The following is a 20542-nucleotide window of genomic DNA, read 5'->3' as shown; positions in this document are numbered from 1 at the left end:
TTTGAGCGCACTCCAAAAATTACCATAGAAGGCTGCCAGAGTGGAAGGAATTGTAGCCTTTTACCACTGCCACTCGTGTGTTTTGGCGGTGCGAATTCTGGAGGCCACAGGCCACAGCACACATCCACATCCACTCGTATATCAAGCGCTAATTAAGCAAGAAAGAGCCGTAGTCGGAGCCGTAGTCAGAGCCTGAGCCTGAGCCTGAGCCGAAACCGGAGTCGTGGGCTGGCAGAGGCCTTCCTCAGAAAACTTTTACTAAAACTAAAAGCGAAAAGACAAGAACCAAAATTAAATTAAACGCCAGTGTGGGAAAATGTCTTGGAGCGTAAAGAACTTTCAGAATATTTTCCCTGCCCTATCTGTGCTCCATCCATCCCACTCTCTCTCTCACTCACTATCGCTCCGTAAGAGTGGTTTCATTTCTTGAGTGGCAAAGAGGGAGCTACGTATGGGCAGCGGAGCGTGTAAGTTTTCCCCTGGCGCAGGCACAGGCCCAAGCCCAAGCCCAGCCAGACATGTGTCAAGGTTACTTCTCCAACAATTAATAGGAAGCGATGCCAGCAGTTCAGGAGGCAAAATCTCAATAAAAACCTGCCTGGTAACCAGGGGCCAGGGCGAGGGGTAAGTGAAAAACGATGCCAGAGCCAGAGCCAGAGCCTGGTTGGAGTTTTTATTGCCCTAAGCCCACCCTCACCCCATGAGAACTCACGCACAGAGGGAGAGAGAGAGAGCAGAGGGGCGGGCCATTTGTGTGGGGCAATATGGGACAGGTTGAAGTGTAAATCATGTTCAGGCAGAGGCAGAGGTGAGGGACTGCCAATTATCAGCAGAGATCCCATCAGGTCTGCCCCAGGATATATGTAGAGTACGCCGAGAATCGATTACAGCCACAGGATGTTCAATGAAAAAAGCAACATTTAATTTGCTTTCCATCAATATTTATCCTATGGCAGGCCAGGCTCAAGGCTCAAAACCTACCTCTAGTGGAGGCCTCTGGGCTCCTTGTGGAGCCTGCCAGTGTCCAGTGTCCAGTTAAAAAGAAAATTTAATTTCCCCCTTGAAATGCGTAAATGGTTTTCCAACCCGAATCCTTTCTCCTCGCATTTTTGTTTGTGTATTTACAAACTGTTCAGCCGGAATAGGCCAATTGGAAAACTCTCTATCCCACTCCCTAGCCCTCTCCCTGCTTGCAGTTTCCATTTCAAATGGTTTCCCACACACACACACACACACAGGTGCTCCTGGCTGAAGGATCTGTGCCGTAAGAGTTACATATTTACATTTATGTACACTTATGTTTACATTTACATTTACATAATAAATGCTTGCAGCAGCTGCGAGGCTCTTGCTGTTGCCATGTTGTTCTTGTGGCTGGCTCTGACCAGCGGGAAAGCTGCAATCATTGTGGTGATTAAATATTTCATTTATTTCATCCGCTTGTACCTGGGTACAGCCTACAACATTGCGGAAAATATTATGCACTCCCGCCCAGACATTGTCCTCTGCCCCTTTTCGTTTGCGAATTAAAATATAAATAAAATTAAATGTATTCTTGGCAACGCTTTTAAGAGGGCAACTCCACAACGAAATGGCAATTAAATTAAAATGAAGCAGAGCAAAACCATAAAACATAAAGTGTATTAAACGGATGCTGGGCCACACTTTTGACCCTTCGCCAAGCCCAGCTGCCGCGTGCCACGTGACTGCCAGTTGATCCTTCAGTTTAAGACGAACATCACGTACCAGGCGAGATACTTTCTGCAAAACATTCTCCATTCTTCCCAGCCATAAAAGGAGAATAATCTAAAACGCAGTTGTTTGCTTCATGTCTGGAACGTGACAGAAATTACATTTTGGCGCTATTAATCGCAAATATTATCAGCGGCTCGCTGGAAGATGGAAAACTTACGCTGAAACTGAAACTAAAAGCGGAAACTGTAAAACTTCAGCGCAAAGTGGCAGCAGCAGCAGCAAGTTTCCGCTTTGGCAAAAAGTAGTTGAATCTGTAATGCCAATGAGATGAGCTCAAAGTTGGGCAAAGTTCGATGCGATTGGCAAGACGATTGAGCAGATGATTGCATCGCATGTTTTGCTCAATGAAGTTTCATTTAGCTTTCACAGAGCCTTAAACCAGGTACACATCTTCCACTCGAACAACAATTCGCCAGCTGTCGGCATGTTCAGCCATTAATTTGCACTCTTCAGCTGCAGTTGCAGATGCAAATTCTGTTTTACTCGTTTCTCGTGCAGCATTTCTAATTGATTTTCAACACAAAAAGAAATTGCCAGCAACTGTTAATCGGGAGCAGCATTCAGTATTCAGCATTCAGGAGTGGCCCCCATAACTAGGCAACACTTTACGATGAGTTGATGCCAAGAGATGAGTTGAAGATGGGGAGGGGAGAACACGGGCAGGGCAAGTGCTTGCAACATCAGAACAATTGCAACACTATCTAAACAGACAACCCACTCAGCTCCCTGAGGCGTGAAACAGATACTCTCCGGGTGGCAAATGGCAACTGGCAACTGGCAAACAGCAAGTGGCAAGTAGGAATGGAACATCTCTCCCATCTCTCCCCACTTGACCCACTTGAGCTGACCAGAAATAGAATGGAGAAAAAAGGGGAAAGCCTCACTCACACACTCCTGCAGCACTGTCCTGTCTGAGTTTATAGCTTTGCTCTATTTCATCAGCATCAGCATCAGCTTAGAGCTTAGACCATTCTCCATCTCCACCTCCACCACCATCTCCATTTATTCCTATCTCTGACCCGCATTCTCTATGCCCTCCACAAATCGCGCTCATAAACATTTTAGTGTCCAGGGCACGTTCCGTTTTGCGCCGAAAATGCGTGTAAATCGCTTCCACTTTGCTCTTGGCCAACTGCAAATGAAACTAACAAACGCTGACCGACTGCTGAATAGTTTGGACCTACATTCTCCCCATAAGCCTCCATGCATTCATCCATTCATCCATTCCCAAATGGTAAATGTTTGCATTCAACAACGTGACGGGCCTGAAACGCTGAAATGATAATGGAACATTTTCCAACATTTTTTTTGCAATAGAGAAACTTTCTAGGGCCGAAGAGAAAACAATTAGTTTGGGCGTCCCAGGGACTGGGACTGGAACTGGGAGTGGGACTGGCATGCAGTTCAGCTGTCAAATGTCAGATACATATTTATATATTTATATCCCTTAATCGTTTGCTCATGTCACGAGCTCATTGGCTTTTTCACACTCGACTGGATGTCTGTGTCTGTGTCTGTGTGTGTATTAGTGTGTCTCTGTGTATTAGTGTGTGCAAAGATAGAACCGAACAGAATGGCATGGCATGGCATGGCATGGATTTAAATGCCAGAAATCATAAACCCACATTAAAGACAAAAGATTTGACCGCTTCATTCTCTCTCCCTCTGTACAGAAACCTTACCATAGAAACATTAGATCTGTAGGCCATTGTTAAACATTTTCTTTATATGGTAAACCTGATGTTAGAATTTTAACGAGGCAACGAATATCCTTGCGGCTAAACAAGGTTTCCACTGTGCTGTGCCATTGTTTTGTTTAAAATTAAACAAAAATAGTTAAACAAAGGGAAATTCGATAATGTTTTCCACACTAATTTCACGTAACAATTATGCAATGAATTCCAACATAAACACAAGAATATTTGCTACCAGTTTGCAGTTTGCAATTTGGCTGCCACTTTGCTCGATGGGCAAATTCCGAATTTCTCCAGCCACTGAAGTCCACCCTCAACCCCCTCCACGGGGGCTGCTCTGCAGCTACCCTTAATGCCTTGATTCCCTCCACCTCGTAGACTATTAATAATGCTTAAAATTTAAGTCCTGGCAAATTGGTTTAGCCTGAGCCACAAATAAAGGTGGACTCCCCCCCGCCCAAGGCCCCGAAAGTAGATGCTGCTGCGGCTGCTGATGCTCGCAAATGCTTGTGTCGCAGTTAATTACGACACTTAAGCTGGCAGCCGAAAAATGTCTGCCCCAGAGTGTGGCAGAGCGGCAGGCACTTCCTGCCTTCATAATTTACCCTCGAAGGAAACGAAACTAAACAGCGCTGACAGCAATTTTGCGTTTAGTTTGGGCTGAGAAAATATTTCCACATGGTTAACTAATTAAAAGTTATTGGGCGATCCCCCCGCCCCCCATTCGCATGTCACCTTTGGCACAATTTATTGAAATTTATTTCGTTTGTGCGACATGAAAGTCACATTAAAATTGACGTTTGTGCGGCGCATCTCCGGGCTGCCACAAGGACAGGCAACATGACAAACGCCGCTCGGCTAATGTGCAAATGCGCCAGAGGCAGGAACCAGCAGCCAACAGCCAGCAGCCAGCAGCCAGCAGCCAGGACTTGACAATTACGAGTGCCCGTGCCCGTGCCTCTACCTGATGGGTCTCTGAGTTTGCTTTAATTAAAGCGAATATGATGCCCAGTCCCAGCCCCATTTGGGCCCCCTTTTCTGGGGCTATTTGAAAAGAAAAAGGACCTTTTTTGTGGGTCATCTGCATGCTGGATCGGGCATGCGAGGAGGGTCCTGCGTAAAAGCAAATATTCATCTCAGTCTCGGCAGGCAGCATCATGTTTCAGAATTTTTATTGGCATATTTGCCGAAAATTAAATGGAGCGTGAAGCAATCTTCCCCTGGATACTGTTCCTCTGTGCCCTCTCCCCTATGTTGGGTGATTTGCACACGCGGCGTATGCGTAATTTGTATGCCATTAAGGCTGGGGGAGCAGGGAGCCGAGAGAGATGGGAGCTGATAGCAAGTAGAATAAGGAAAGACGAATTACATTAATTGCTGGGGCCACGAAACGAATGCCCTGAACATCCCTCAGGGGAGGCTTCTCCTTCATTTTTGATTGCACATTTTTTACACAATTCTTTTGTTGATTTTTGCCACAGCCACAGCCACAGCTCCTTGCCCTCGCCCTCGCCCTTGTCTGTGCCTTGATAATTGCTTTCCACTCGCTCTATTCAGTTCAGTTCGATTCGTTTGCCCCGTTGTGGGACTCTTGACCAGAAATTAATTAAAATGCAAATTAATTTCCAATTATGAAGAAAATCCCCATGGAAAGTGCTCGGCCATCAATGCTGCGTGAAAATTAAACCGATATGCAAATAGAAACCCACTCCCAAAGCGACAGAAGAGAGCAAGGCAAAAAACAAAGTAGTGAAGCAAATAATTCAAAATAAATATTTGGCCATGAATTAATTGCAAAATTTTACACTGTTTGCTCAACCATCAGATAGTTTGCCGTTCACTGGGATGGATGGATGGATGGATGGATGGATACGTGACTTATTGGTGGAAGATTCTGCGAGTTTAACGGTGTTCATATGGGAAAAGCTGTGACCTTCCGCTGGCAATCACTTATCGATAACCGCAGTCGTGCGTGTCTGCCGCTCACACACACAAATCACAATATTGGGAATGTTTCCTACAGACACACTCGATGGAGGGCAATAATCGCATTAACATGGAGCAATCCACACGCTTACGCGGGAGAAGGGAGAAGGAATCAATCAGCGCTGTGATTGTCTGCATTTATTTAGTATTAGTTTCCATGACCACAACGGCAGGAAGCAGAACAAAGCCACGAGCAACAGTTGTAGCCAGCAAAAGTGACCAATCAGTGGAGATCTGTTAAGGCTCTCTCCCTCTCTCTCTCTTTACGAGCATGTGGCATATGGTAAATCAGCCTGCAAGATGGCATCGAATGCCATGCATGTGGGTAGGTGGCAGAATGGCAAAATGCCAAGTGTGGGGCGAAATCAAGGGTTAATCACCCCTGCAGGGCATATGCCACACACACACACACACACATACGTTAGCTCCCCATTTATGTGTGCCTGTGTGTGTGTGTGTGTTTGAATGGCAGTTGCTGCAAGACTTGGCCAAAAGTCGAATGGGAGTGAAGGACACCAGTAAGGGGCTGGTGCTCAGGGTGTTCCGTTCTGCTCTGCCCGTCCACCAAAGAAGTCGGCAAAGCAGCTTTTTACAAAATGGCGCACTCACAAATGCAGCTGTGTGTGTGTGTGTGTGTGTGTGTGTGTGTGCTGGGGTGGCTGGTGCTTACAACTTCAAGTCCTCGATTTGACTCGAACTGAACTTTTGCGTGTTCCAATACCATAAATACTGCATGCCTGTCTGGCCATGTCCCTCTGCCTGCCCCATGTGCCACGTCCTACACATACCAAAGGATATGCCACACTCTTTTGTGGATGGAGGCATGCCTCAGCAAGCAGCATAAACAATCTCCACCTGTATTATGGTTAAACTTTTCCTGGAATGCCTTTTCTGCCCCTCCCCACCCCGCAATCGAATTTATCTCTCTGAGAATTGTCTCTCTGCTGGGCAAATGTTTACTCTGCTTCTGCGAATACATATGGGAACACTCCCCCCCCCCTGCGTCTCCTGCGACACTCCATGGGCTAGTCTAGTCAGCCGATTTCCAATTAATGTCGGAGATTGTTAATTTTAATCAGGGAGAGTGACCCCTGCATAGCGGATGAGTCCTGCCCGCAGCCAGCAAGCGTTTGACTTGACAAATGATGGACGGACAGAGGGATAGACAGATGGTTGGGCGAGTGGATGAATCATCCCTTTGAGCACACAATCAAAATCCATACGAAATGAGCTCCAGCTCCAGCTCCAGCTACAGCTCCAGCTCCAGCTCAGTCTCTATCTTTGTTCGTTGATTATATTTTCATTAGCGCCTCGGGTTAAAGCGCTCCACCACTCAGCCAAAGGGGCTGTGGAGTGTCCTGGCCACATTAAGGAAATGTCACAGCTCATTTTTATTTATTGGAATACTTTCCGGAGTGTTTCTGTCATTCTGCCTGCGGCGGAGCGGGCAGGCATGAATCATTTTGGATTTTACAAGCTTTTGAATAAACAAATAAAATCGTAAAATGAAAACGGAAACCCTCAAAGCACGCCAAAAAGGGGCGTGGAGCGGGCACAAAGTGGCGCACGGCATGGAGTGGTAAGGCCCTAAAAACACTGCAAAATTCATATATTTTAGAAGCATAAATAATGGCCCCGGCCTCAAATGCAAGCGACTAAATGTCAAACAGTCGTTTGAGCCACAAGCCTTTGATGCAGCTCGTCGAGCCGTCGAATGCCAACCCAACCCCAGACCCACCCGCTCGGAGCTCCTTTTGCGCTGCTTTCTTTTTTGTTAATAGAGTTGGATGGCACTTTTGCGGCAGCCTGGCGGCGGCTGGGCGAAGGCCTTTGAATGCGCCAAGGAGCGGGTGTGGAGAGAACTTTGCTCAATGCATAGAGAACTGTGTAAGCAGCCACCGCACCACAGGACACAGAACACAGCAGAGGGGACCGCAGACAAGGCCAAGAACAACAGCCGGCAGTTTGCCGAAAAAAGGGACTTTGCCTCGTGCTGAATTTATTGATTTTTGGCTCGCCGACGACGCCGCATCCTCACACAGATAAACACAGCCATAAATGTCAGTGTGTCTGTGTGTGTGTGTGTGTGTGTCTGTGGTGTGTCTGTGTGTGCGTGCACATCCTCCCCATTCAGCGATCGACAAGCGGCAACAACCACCAAAAAAAAGCAAACGAGAGACTTGTGCAGGAGCGTGCAATGTGCCCAACTGCGTGGGGTTGTTTCGTTAGTTTTTCATGGGCTGCAGACAACAACAAGCAGCGGCAGCGGCAGCAGGACTAGAAAATCGACAATGGAAATGCAATCAACGGCAACAGCAGCTACAAAAGACCAGCAAGAACAACGCGGCCGACAGCTGTTGTCGTCTGCCCCTGCCCTGGCTCCTGCCGCAGACGATGACGCAGACGCAGAGGCAGTGGCAGTGGCAGAGGCAGACTCTAGATGATTTTCCTTATGATATGCAAATATTTGGTCAGCCGAGAAAGCCCAGCATTTTCTTGCAGTGCACGCGCAGCAGCCAGAGACAGACAAAGAGAGAAAGAGCCCAGACAGGCGGCAAAGGCAGGCACACAGAAAGGACTCTGACGACGCTGGTTATACCCTGCAGAGACATGCGGCTGCTGTTGGGAATTTACCATTGAAATTGTAACCGCAAAGGCATCGAAATCTTCCAGAATCAAGAGAATATTTCCCCATCCTTATCTCTGCTCTGTGGCCAAACATGAAGACCCGCTTTTGGGGGGCAGGGTACAAGCAGCAGAATAACAACAATGAAGGCCAACAGCAACGGTGCCGCCAATGGGCTACAAGTGTTTGGCTCTTCCCCGGCCGGGAGGCAGCTCCAGACAAATGCGAAGCCATTAGAGGGCGATGACGATAAGGGAGCGCAGTGGCTGGGCTGGGCTGGGCTGGGCTGGGGGAGATTGGGCATAATATGCAAAGGAAACTCGACAAATTACGAGAAATGGCAAGTGGGGTGGAGGGGAGACTGGGGGTGCCAGAGCGGGGACTGCACTGCACACATGAATGAGCGAGCGCATACAGAGGGAAAATCAGCTAAAGCCGAGCAAAAGGAAAATACACACACACCCATATGGGGGGGGTAGGGGATAGGCTGAGGCTGAGGCTGGGGCTGGGGGATATGCCATTCAGTGACGGCCACGCCCCAATGCACGTTAAACACACCTGCATGATGAGTCATGCATGCGACCCCGAAGGACTCCGCTGATCCCTGCTGCCGTGGTCGCTCCTTTTTGGATTTTCTGTTTATGCTGCTGCTCCATGGAGAGGTTTATTAAGGGAAAGCAGAAGCAGAAGCAGAAGCAGCCCAAGCGGCAGCAAGGACAACCAACAACCACCCAAACAACAACCCTGCTTTTCCATTCCATTCCATTCCCTTCTCTTACCCAAGCTGGCTGTTCCCGGCGTCTCGCGCCCTATCCTGCCTGCCGTATGCCGGCGTTGCGCCTCTGGCAGCGGCATTTATGGCGCAAACTTGTTTAATATAATGAACACGGCAGATCGGAGCACGTGAGCATGAGTCAGCCGAGACCGGCAGCAGAGTGTGGAAAAAGCCACCCTGTGGGCTGGCAGAGTGCAGCGGGAAATCAACCACCAACAGACGCTGCTCGGACCTGCCGCACCACCTTGCCGCAAACTCGAAATACAAACACAATTTCTGTCGAGCCTGCACGAGTCCTGCTGCTGCTGCTGCTGCTTCTCCTGCAGATGATGCAATCATTATCGAACGCAGAAACCCCCCTAAAAATACACATACATAAGTACATACATATTTACATATTTACATACATAAATGTAGCATAAGGGCCATGGCTTTGGCCTTCAGGAACAATAAGCAAAATTGCTCGCACAGTAACAGACTTTTGATTGCTATAAAGACATCAACTTAAGTGGATATTTACACCAATTAAAGACAGAAAGGAGTGACCTGTCCGCTGGCAGAGGGCTATAATAATTCCTCGAAAATATTGATCAAAAATTCCGATTTCCTGTCGAGAACCTGTGGCGTGTTCTTATCACATAATTGAATGAAATTCTGATAATTGAGGAGCATTGAAACGTTCTCCAACGTCGCATTCCTGGGCACAGGCACAGGCACAGTCCCCTATCGTCCCATTAGTCCTGCAAACAACCAAACGCAGATGTCATGCTGCTCGGAGATGCTCTGATTGAAATCGACCACAGAACGAGTTGTGTCATGTAAATCTCTTGCTCCTCTCTGCTCCTCTGACTTTGTCTGGCCATGTCTCGCCCATGTGGCGCCGCTTGTTTAAGGCTTCTTTATTGCCCCTTAATGGTGGCAAGAGGGGAGCACTGGCCCTTCCCTATGCCTCCGACTGCAATGAACTCTGCATTTCCATCTCTTTTTGCTGCCTGCTGCTCCTGCACTTTGCATGGGAGCTCGACTGAAAAGGAATGCATAATTGTCCAAAGAGGACATTTGTAAAGGAAATATAATTGACACGAGATTGGATTGCGGACAAGGAGTGCTTGCCAAGGGAGCAGGAGTAGGACCACTCGAGGACCACTGGCTAATGAATCCTCTGGGGGGGGGAATGGAAAGGAACACTTTAAACTGAAACTTAAACTGCAGCTGCAGCAGAAGCTGTTGTCCACTTTCCCTCATTGCATTTCCCTTAATTTGATTCTCGAAATCTGGACCTTGGCAACCGAAAGTGGAGGGACAGTAGAGCGGGAATAGTGCATCAAGTGGAGAGCAACGAGGCGAATTGTAAGCCTTTTGGCGTGCTGCTCTCATAATTGTCAGCGCCAATAAATTTCAAATAAAGGATAACGCGCGCAGACAGTCACGCAAGCACGAACTCTCGCACACACAGCCAGGCGGCTAAGAGTTCATCTCTCACAGCAGAGGATACAGTGGAGGAGGATGCAGCAGTGGAGAGCATATGGGGACACCCACACATTGCCGCACAGACTGCGCGAAGCCTGAGATAAATTGAATGAAAAGTTGTATCTGCAAACGAGTTAAGCTCCGAGCTAATCGCATCGAAAGCCATAAACAGCCACCAGCCGTGTGGCAACTCTAGAGTGCCTAGAGTTGCCTAGAGTTGCCTGCCTGCTCGACTGCCTGCCTTCCTTCTGCTGCAAAGCGTAAATTCAATTTTCTCAAATCGAAAATGTGGTGCGAACTTCCACTTCCACTTCCGTATCGTATCGATAAGGCCATGCCACAGAAGGAGGCGACACACTAGCAAACACACAAACACACTCACACACACACACATCTGCCAGTGTTGGGCACGTTCAGTTGATGGCTTAACAACTTATTTATGCTTAGCTTTGCTCAACGCTCTCCGCTCTCCATCGTGTCCTGTGCTGGCATCGCCATCGTCATGGAAACTGCTTCTTGTTGCTTGTCGCGAATTTCCATTTGTTTTCCCACCCAACACTCTGGTGGAATCCGCTGGTGGATTGTCCTCCTTGTCTGCATGCTCTTGCACCCCCTCCGAGACCCTGTTGAGGGCTGGCAATTTCATTTAAATTTAATTCTGCTTTCTGGCACGTTGTCAGCGGCGTCAGTTTATTCAAATTCTGTTGTATCGCAGACACCCACACGCACGCACACACAGGGAACAAGGAACAAGGACAACGCTTGCCATAATCAAAATACATTTCCATATGAAACTATTTGCCAGGATATGGATAGATACAGCGAGAGAGGGAGGGAGGCAGTGGCAGAGGCAGTGGCGTGCTGCTTGTGCATCTATTTTCCTGGGTAAAAGCCAAACCATCTCGATTCTTCCCCATTAAGGCACAAATTCCGGCTGCCATCCTGCTTGGTATGTGACTTTCATTTGATGGCAAAGGATATTTGATAGTTGTGTAGACAAAAGGTGCGTGTAATCATTATAATGCAGCAGGCAAAGGATATTCCAGCATCATCCGCTCCACTCCTCGTTCAGAAAAGAGAGCAAGGGGTGCGCAGTGGTGGAGGGGCGGATGCAGACTCTAACTAATGACAAAGGCCCCGCATAATTACGCAGAGCTAAGCCCCAGGGAGCACGCCCCAAAAAGCGGACACAATGATAGATACAAATATGGGTCAAGCTGCTGGACAATAAGAAACGAGTCGGGAGCTTCAATTGAAAGTCTTTGCAGGGAGCATGGGGGGCATGGGACGCTGACAAATTGCTTGCAATCTATATACACGAGAGCGTGACTGACATGCAAATTGTGATAAATCGGGAGGGATGTGCTGCCCAGCCCCGTCCTTTCTGATAAGGAACCAACTTCCAATGTGCGAGTTCGGGGTAAAAGTTGATGGATTTGCTCGCTGCACTCAACGCCGCACTCTGTCTGCTGATTTGATTAAGTTATTAAAGAAGAAGCGGTGGGCAGTGGCTGGGGGGAGTGGGTTGTGGGTTGTGGGTTGTCGGGCAGCTTAATTAAGCCAATGAATTGCATTACCCCACAGGCAACCACCCGACGACACTCCCTCCTCCATTCGTTTTGTACTCTAATGAAGCGTAATTGAGGCAGTTTCTGCATTATAAACTTGCATGCCAGCGACGATGTGTCCAAAGTGTCGCCTTAATCGAATAAAGTGCAACGACTGGCACAGCTGTTTGCCACATTATGCAATCAGTTGGCAGAGTCCTGCCAAGAGTCAATGCATCCATCCAGGAGTCCTTGAAACAATATTGGCTGCTGCTGCAGCCCCAGCGACAACTAAGAGCACGAGCAGGAGTACGAATAATGAACCTAATTAATGCAATGACAACATATTTTAACAGCATGCAAATGAGTCTTTGCCGCTCTTTGGGGCATGAATGGTTGGACATGCCTCATTAGCCAAAGTGCCATCAACTTTGGCTCATTTCATTGAATTAACACTAATGAGGAGCGCAGCACGCGGGGCACACAAATTTCAATCAGTTTCAATGCTCTTTGGGTTGTATTATTCATGCATTTCCCACTGCCGCTTGGCTTGGCAGCCGAAAAACTAATTCTACAAATTGATTAGAAGAGACAGAGAGAGAGAGAGAGAGAGCTGCAGTGCAGTCCATCAATCAATTTATGCCTGCACGCAGAAACCATTAGGGTTTCAGTATCCAATGGATTCCAATTCGATTTCCCTATTCAGTGGGCACTTCATAGGCACGGAGAGCGAGAGAGAGGGGGAGCACTTGGCCACTTACCACACCATAACTGATACGCACGAATCGATGCTCCTATCGATGCGAATTCGAGTTGCTACACATTTTAATTGAACGAATTTGTGGAATTTTTGACTGGTCTTTTGTGCAGGGATGCCAGCATTTACACTAACCCACAATACGTGGCCCTCAGATGGGCTTTTATCATACATATAGCTTGAGCCTCGAGGGCACTTTGTGATTATTCAGTGCAGCTCTTCACACAGAATAAATATTTGACGCCTCTATTTAAATAGATTCAAAGTCAATCCACTACTCTGGATGGCAAATATAAATTGATGGATGGCTCTGGGGTATGCTGTCCCTTCCTCTCTCTCTCCTTCTTTTATTATTATTATTTTTAGCCACTGGAAGCCATTCTGCTTGACCTGATTTGGCTGTGGAAAATTAAGCACGGACTTTAGGGTCTCACATGAATCACATTTATAGCCCATTCAATGGCCAACCATCTTCTCTGTCTCTGTATTCCACCTGTTGGCCAAATCAAAAACATAATTACAGACAGAACTCAAAGCGAGAGCTGAAGCTCTGGCCAAAGTTCCATCAATCATTCAATAGACGCCGCATGACACAGCCGCTCCAGCTGTGCCTCTGCTGCTGCCGCTGCTGCTTCCAGCCAAAAAGCACAAAAAAAACAACAAAAAAACTATCTTGTAAATGTGTCTGAGGCGTAGGCTCTGAGTATCTGTGGATAAACTACTCGCATGTGTGTCTGCATCAATTAAGTTTTTTATTCTAACATAACAATTTTGAGTGTGGCCAGAAACCAGTTTCGAGTTGGGGCCTACGCAGGCCGACACAAATGTACATATCGGTACAGCTGGATACTTCGGGGGCAAGAGAAGCCAAAACAAACAATCAAATGCTCGGCCAGTGGTCCGTTCCCGCGCTCAGATTGAGACTGTCAACGTCAGCGATGGGGGGGCAGAGCTTGCGATTTTCCCACATCCATGCAAATCCAGCACGTTCCCAACAGCTGTACAAGCACGAAGCGCCACAGAATCGGGAGTAGTAATAGTGAGAAATCCAATATATACACAAATATGTTGTGTAGGGAATTGAATCTCAACAAAGGGCTGTTGATATTTTCATGGCTCCGCCACAAATCAGACGCATTAGATGGCACGAGACACAGCCACAAATTCAAATGCTAAAAATGCTAATTAATCGGAAGATTCAGAACGAGTTTTGGCTGCCAAACCGGCCGGCTGGGATTGACCGAGGTTAGTTCGGTGGAGGGGCAGGAGTCGTGCCTGAAGGTGTCTCCAAGAACGTTTCGGGGGAAGCCACAGAAAACACCTCGCCTCGCGGCTTAACTCCTTGACTCCTTGATCGTTTCTCTCTCTCTCTCTCTCTCCTTCGCTCAGGCATGAGGCAGGAAGGTGAACTAAAGAAAAACCGGCTTGGCCGACAGGTTGAGGTTGCAAGGATGATGCCTGGCAAAGCAGCTGCAAAGCCGCCATGAAGCGACCACAGTGTGCCGGGCGCTAACCAACTCATTTTGTAGCAGCCACAAAAGAATGGGAAGAAGGTTCATTTCGAGGCTTACACAGAGAAGAAAGAGAAGAGAGTGAGTCAGGCTGAGAGAGCAACAGAGAGAGGGAGATGGAGAGTCGAATTGGTAGCCAGAGAAAACCAGTCTTGCAACCAGACAACAACTTTTCAGCTACTTGCAACCGCCAAATGGACTTGCCTCTGCCAAGCAGCAGCAGCAGCAGCAGCAGCATTCCAACTAGAAATGTTTGTAAATGTATCTTCTGCCGGGACAATTATGATTATCGCTCGCTTGCAAAGCGGTCTAATGGCCCCGAAAACCATCTTCATAAATTGGCAATCCGACAAGTTTGTCGAGTGAATAATGTGTCCAGCAGATACGTTTGTCTCCTCCGCTCGCTGAAATATTTATGTAGCCAGACAAAGGCACAGATACAAACATACACACACACACACACGCACACATACAGCCATGCAGAATGCAGAGAAAACAAAGCACTTGCAATGCTCAGATACATTTGTATCTCGTGCGACCGTTTGATTCAGCTTCAGATTCCGAACTCTGTTATGTTTTTGGCCCTCTACTCTCTCTCTCTCTCTCTCTCTCTCTCTCTCTCTCCTGTTTTTGTGTCTCTCTGGCTGTTGCCTCTCTTTCTGTGTGTTGCTCCCCACACTTTAATGTGACTTTTATGCGCTTCCTCCTTTTGTTGTCTCATTTTGTATTCAGTTCTATGTTTGTTTTGCGTTGCCCCGTCTTCGTGAGGCGACTCTCAGGCCCCCACACACCAAACAGTTGCAGCTCTGGCTCTAGCCGTTCAAACGTTCAGCGGGCCAACTGTTTCGGGGCTCGGCTAATTGGCAATGGCTGAGGCGAAAGACTTTAAGACCTTTGGTGTGCTGCTTGCTGGGGATTAAGCTTCAACTGAATTGGAAACGTTTAATGGAGGAAGCCACAGAAGGGGCCAAATGCAGGATGCCAAAACGGGGGCACAGCCAGCCGAAAGACTGATCCTTCCGCTGGTATTACCGTCCATTATCCATTCACCTGTCAAATGTCAAGTGGCACACACACACACAATCCCAATTAGAATGCACAAAATGGCGCCCACACAGACAATCACGACACACTGATACTATATCCTTGTACTAACGGGTTAAAACTCACTTTTTGTTTGCCTTTTGTTCGTGTGGGGGTGATGGACGGTGCCAGTAATCCGCTTTAGATGCCTGCCACAGGACATGCAACAAGGCCGCAGTCGGGCGTGCTTAAATATTTACGATCTGCCATTTAACAATTTATCTTTTCCGCTTTCCTTTTATATCACTTTGTGTATTTTGTATGCCTTTAGTGGATACAATTTACAGTATTTTATTTACTTTTATTTCACTTTTGCACTGCGATTTTTGACTTTGATTTCCACTCGCAGATTGTAAATTATTCTAGCGGGCGGCCCGGGAGGGTGGGAAACTTGGTGGGAAAAGCCAACGCACTTTTCGTACTCAAAACGTGCACACCGCGCGCGAAATAAACACTGACAACCCACCAAGAGAGGGCTGCCTAACAAAACCGGTAATTTTCGATGGCGGCAGCGAAGAGCAGAGCTGGTTTTTGCCTTTTTGCCTTTTGCTTTTGCTGTTGCCTTTGGCTGTGCGTTTGCTTTTGCTTTTGCGCTACGACGACGCGCACGCGTAGTTCCAAGCGAAGGGGGAATATTTATTTATATTTATTCGACACTCTGTTGTTTCCTTGTCCGCGGCGGCCGAAAGATTGAAACAAACCAAGCCAGCCAGGCAGCCAGGCAGTGCATTTGCCAAACACCACCAAGCATGTTGCTGGTACTCATGTTGCCGGCAAACCGGTTGCAGAGAAACAACCGACCGAGAGAGTAGCTTTGAGAGAGTAGAGAGCGAGTGTGTGTGTGTGGTGGGTTTCGCATCTCACCAGTTTGGGAGTTTCGTGACGGGGATGGCGGCAAACGAGCAAGAAGTTAGCTACAAAGTTTGAATATTCCCGCAACACCCTGTATGCGGCGGTGTGAGTGCTGTGTGTGTGCGGGATGGGCTTTTGTGTTGCTGCAACATTGTTGCTATCCTGCCATGCTCGGACTGAAGTTTGGAAAGGAATGGTGCACATCTTTTGCCCAAAAACCAAGGAATTGCAATTATTAATGCAAATTTAAGCTTTATGTACATTCCGTTATATTTTCGTTTCGTTATGCATACAGCTCCATGATACATAAATTCATAAAAAACAAAGTTAAATGAATAAATAATAATTGAGTAAATAAAAATATTAGTGTAATGTATCGCAAAAGTATGCTTTCAAAAGATATTTGCTCTGACATTTTCAATGTGTGATATCAGCGGAGTCTGAAAGAGCAGACAGACATGGCTGATGGCTGATATTGATGCTAAACAGGAATATTTATATGGATTTTGTAGAGCATAAATATTTATTTTTAAAGTATTTAACAATTCAATTAAAAGACTGCATCATATACAGAAATTTATGTTTGTCCAATATATTTATTCATATTTCTGTTTACGGTTGTGGTTAACTTTGTGCATTCATTTATTTGAAATTCATGCAAACATAATGCAATTTTTTGTTTAAGCGCACAACTTTAATCGTCGAGGTTTTTGCTTCGTTTTTGGACTATTTAAATTTCGACAAAACCAAACATAAGGCAAAAATAACCAAATCGATGAACATCGTTGTGTCGCTGCTGAAACTGCTTTATAATGTTGGCCGCAATCAATCGAAATTGAATCAAACTCAGTGTCAAAATCTAAATTAAATCATTTCGGGTACAATTGGCTTTTAAATTGCATAAATAAGGCCTGGCCAACGCCCAGCATAACACTGGAAGAGTGCATTTGAGGCAAGTGACAGCCACGTGATGGAAGTTATTAATGCCACATTACCCCAGTGAACCCCAGTGTGGATCCAATTCCCAATAGTTTATAGCTAGAAATGCCCCAATTTGACGTTCGATTGGACTTCAATTACCCAAATTATACAAAATATTTAATGCAACTTGGCACTCGCGTCAGCAGCAGCAGCAGCAGCAGCAGCAGGAGGAGGACATACCTGTGGCAGAAAGCAGAAGGCAAACCCAAACCGAACACACTCTGGCCAGCAACAACATCGGTAATAGATGGCAATGCAAATGGATGTGTATAGGAGATGTGTGCGGCCAGGAGCGGCAAGCAGCTACCAGCCACAAGGCAGATTCAATTGGTTAGTGTGTGTTTGTGTCTGTTTGTGTTTGTGTTTGTGTGTGTGTGTGTGTAAGAAGGTGTTGGCCAAGGTTGTTGGGCAGAGCAACTGACCAGGCTTCTTGCATGTAATTGACATTGGCCCCTTGCGTTTGATTAATTGCACATGGCTGAGGGCCGGCCTTCCAGGCCATTGACTCGGAATGCTCCGAGTGTGCCCATAGATCTGTATCTCCGAATGTATCTGCCTCTGCATCTGTGTTCGTATCTGTTTCTGAGCCTGTATCAATTTGTATCTTTGTGCTCTTTGTGGGGCAATAAATTGGACATGTTCGACATGCTTTCCAATTACTTGCGCTGGCATTAAACAAATGCAATTCACTTGACACACGTCGAAAGTTGGCCAGCCGCTTCCTTGCAACTGCTGCCATGCAGGACGAGCTGCCAAGGAACCAAAGAGCGTAGAGCACAGAGCGTAGAGCTGTGCAGGGCACAGAGCGAAGAAACACTTGTCCCTGCATTTGGTTTATGCAACTGTCGCCTGCAAGCGATGGAAAAACTCAAAGAGAAGGCGGGATGCCGCTTCAATGAACCTCAATGGGCGCCTGTGCTACCCAAGAAACATAACTCAAGAATGCACAGGACCAGGAATCGAGCGAAAAGCGCAAGCAAAGGACATCCACATCTTGCCACAGGCTGTCTCTCCCTCTGCCACAGTCTCTGCCTCACCATCTTCAGAGGCATAATTTAAACGCTCCACAAGCGTAGCGTTGCCCATGCATAGTTTATGATTCCGGTTCCTGCATCCCGGCTCCCCGGCCGGCTCCCCATTCTCTCAACTCGTACTATCTATGCATTTCTGTGAATTAAACCAACTGCACAGAATGTCGCAGATAATTCAATGCACCTACACAGCGCATTTTTATAGCAACCATTCTCATTCAACCATTCAGCCAGCCGGCCCCACAACCACAACCCATCCTCGGCACCAGCTCTCGACTCCTTGGCAGTCGAAAAGTGCCACGAGGGTAATTTAAAAATCCATTTGTGTTTTGAGATTTTGTTGGCAGCGTCCACGGCTGACTCCAGGCCACGGAGAGGGCGAACGGGCAGGATGGTGGCCAACAATTGCTGCGCCAACCGCCAGAAAAAAAACCGACAGAGAGTGGAGAGTGGAGCGTGGAGAGCTGGGAAAATGGGAAATGCGAACGTCGAACGTCGCATGCCTGACTAGATGACGGCGCGACCTGACTGGGTGACACAATTTCAATTTGCATTGACAGCATGAATTATAGCAAATAATCCCCGAAGGAAAATGCGATTTTAGCGATGCCCGCAGGCTCCCAGCTCGCAGACTCCTGGGGGCTCCCGGCCGCAGGTCCAGCTTCAATCGCCAATCTGCAGCTTTTCGTCCTTCTGTCAATCGTTTTGGCACTGACCCGCGTCGACACTCGCTGTTATTGATATGGAAATAATGCTCCACGCAGGATGGACGGAAAAAGCGAAGTGAAACCCCAGCAAGACTGGCAGAAAATGAAGTAAAATGGAATTCACGAACAAAAATAAAACAGCGACCATAAAAGGAAATAAAATTTAAATTTCATGCGGCGCCAGAACAGTTAATTTGGCCAAGCAGGACAGATAGGAAGACGGAGACGGAGACAGAGAAATATAAACATAAAGAGTGGAAGAGGAAGTGGCGGAGGGAGAGCGAGGGTGGATGGATACCCAATTGCTTGTGGAAAAGCCTAATGAGGAATGAACATAAAATCGAAATGAGTGGGTACATCGAAAACGGAAAATGCCTGCAATTCCATCTCAATTTATGTTGAAAGGTCACAGATCATTTACTAAAAGTAATTGGAGGAAATAAGAACCAATTTTGAGTAGAAAATGTCAATAAAGAAAATATAAATATGGCAAAAAATATATTTGTATAAGAAACTGCGGAAAAAGTAACAGTAACACAAATCGAGAAAAAAAGCATAAAGAGTAAAGAAAGACTCACCCATAATGAGTTGAGCATTCTTCTCTGTTCTTCTTGTTCTTGTTTCTTGGAAACTAACAATTTCACTTATCACTGATTTTACAATACATAAACGAAATTAGGAAGTTCGTTTTACCACGATCAGAACTTTTTGCCGCGCATGCGTTTCGTTTTACGTTTCGCGACTGCAATGAGTGATGGGCCGCGGGGAACTGGTGGAAGCTCTGAGAAGACTGCAGCAGCGTGGGCGGTGTATGTACGTACATACATACACATGTAAGTGTAGAGTAGATCACTTGCCGAAAGCTGTAGTGAGAGATTCATACATATGTACATATTTATCTATTTTCGCATTTATGCAAAGCTCTGCAGCGTGCTAAAGCTATTCGTATTTACCTTCGTCGCTCTCCCTATCACACTGTTAATGGTGAGAGCGAAAGTCGGTAGCCGAATCAATGCTTTTAAATCGTTCGTTGGCTGTTAAGTCGCTGCTGTGATGAGAGCGCAGCAGCGCGCTGCAGCTGCAGCGTTATGCTGCTCTCCCAATTTCACCGATAATGGTGAGAGCGAAAGCAGGTAGCCGAATCTCACTCTCTTCGTCGTTCGCTGTTAGCTCGCTGCAAATTTAACATTCCTCTGTATTGCTCGCTGCTAAATGTACAGAGATCTGCATTATGTTAAATATACATATGTATCAATTACGCTGCTTAGGAAATGGTTTGAAACACGTGTTGTTCGTAAAATTATATTTTATGTATTTTTAAGTTGAATAATTGAAGTTCATGATTTATTCATACATATGATGTATCCATCCCATTGCCTATTTGTGTGTAAAATTCTTTCACACACACTTCCTTTCATCATTTGCGAACGAACCAAAGGGAATATCATTTCCTGGGGACTCCGCTAACTAACCAACATCCACCACTAACAACTTGGAGTACTCTCCCCTGGCTCATCCAGCTACCTCTGCCGGTAGACCGCTTCACACCTCCACCACCACCACCAGGTTCACCTCTCGCTGTAAATTAGCGCTGCATCTACTCCGGGAAACACCTGGGAAGCTGCACGGTTCTCGTTTTTTTTTTTTTGAGCCACTTATAAGTTGATATAAAAAATGCATGCCGAGTGCATTACGCGCACTTCCGCTGGCAGCAGGGGGCAGCCAGGGGACGTTCCGCAAACCCAGCTCATTAGCCAGACGCCTTCA

This window comes from Drosophila subobscura, chromosome E (genome assembly GCF_008121235.1).
Source record: "Drosophila subobscura isolate 14011-0131.10 chromosome E, UCBerk_Dsub_1.0, whole genome shotgun sequence".
In the NCBI taxonomy this organism is placed as follows: domain Eukaryota; kingdom Metazoa; phylum Arthropoda; class Insecta; order Diptera; family Drosophilidae; genus Drosophila; species Drosophila subobscura.
The sequence above is the reverse complement of the archived record's forward strand: the minus strand, read 5'-3'. Positions refer to the sequence as shown.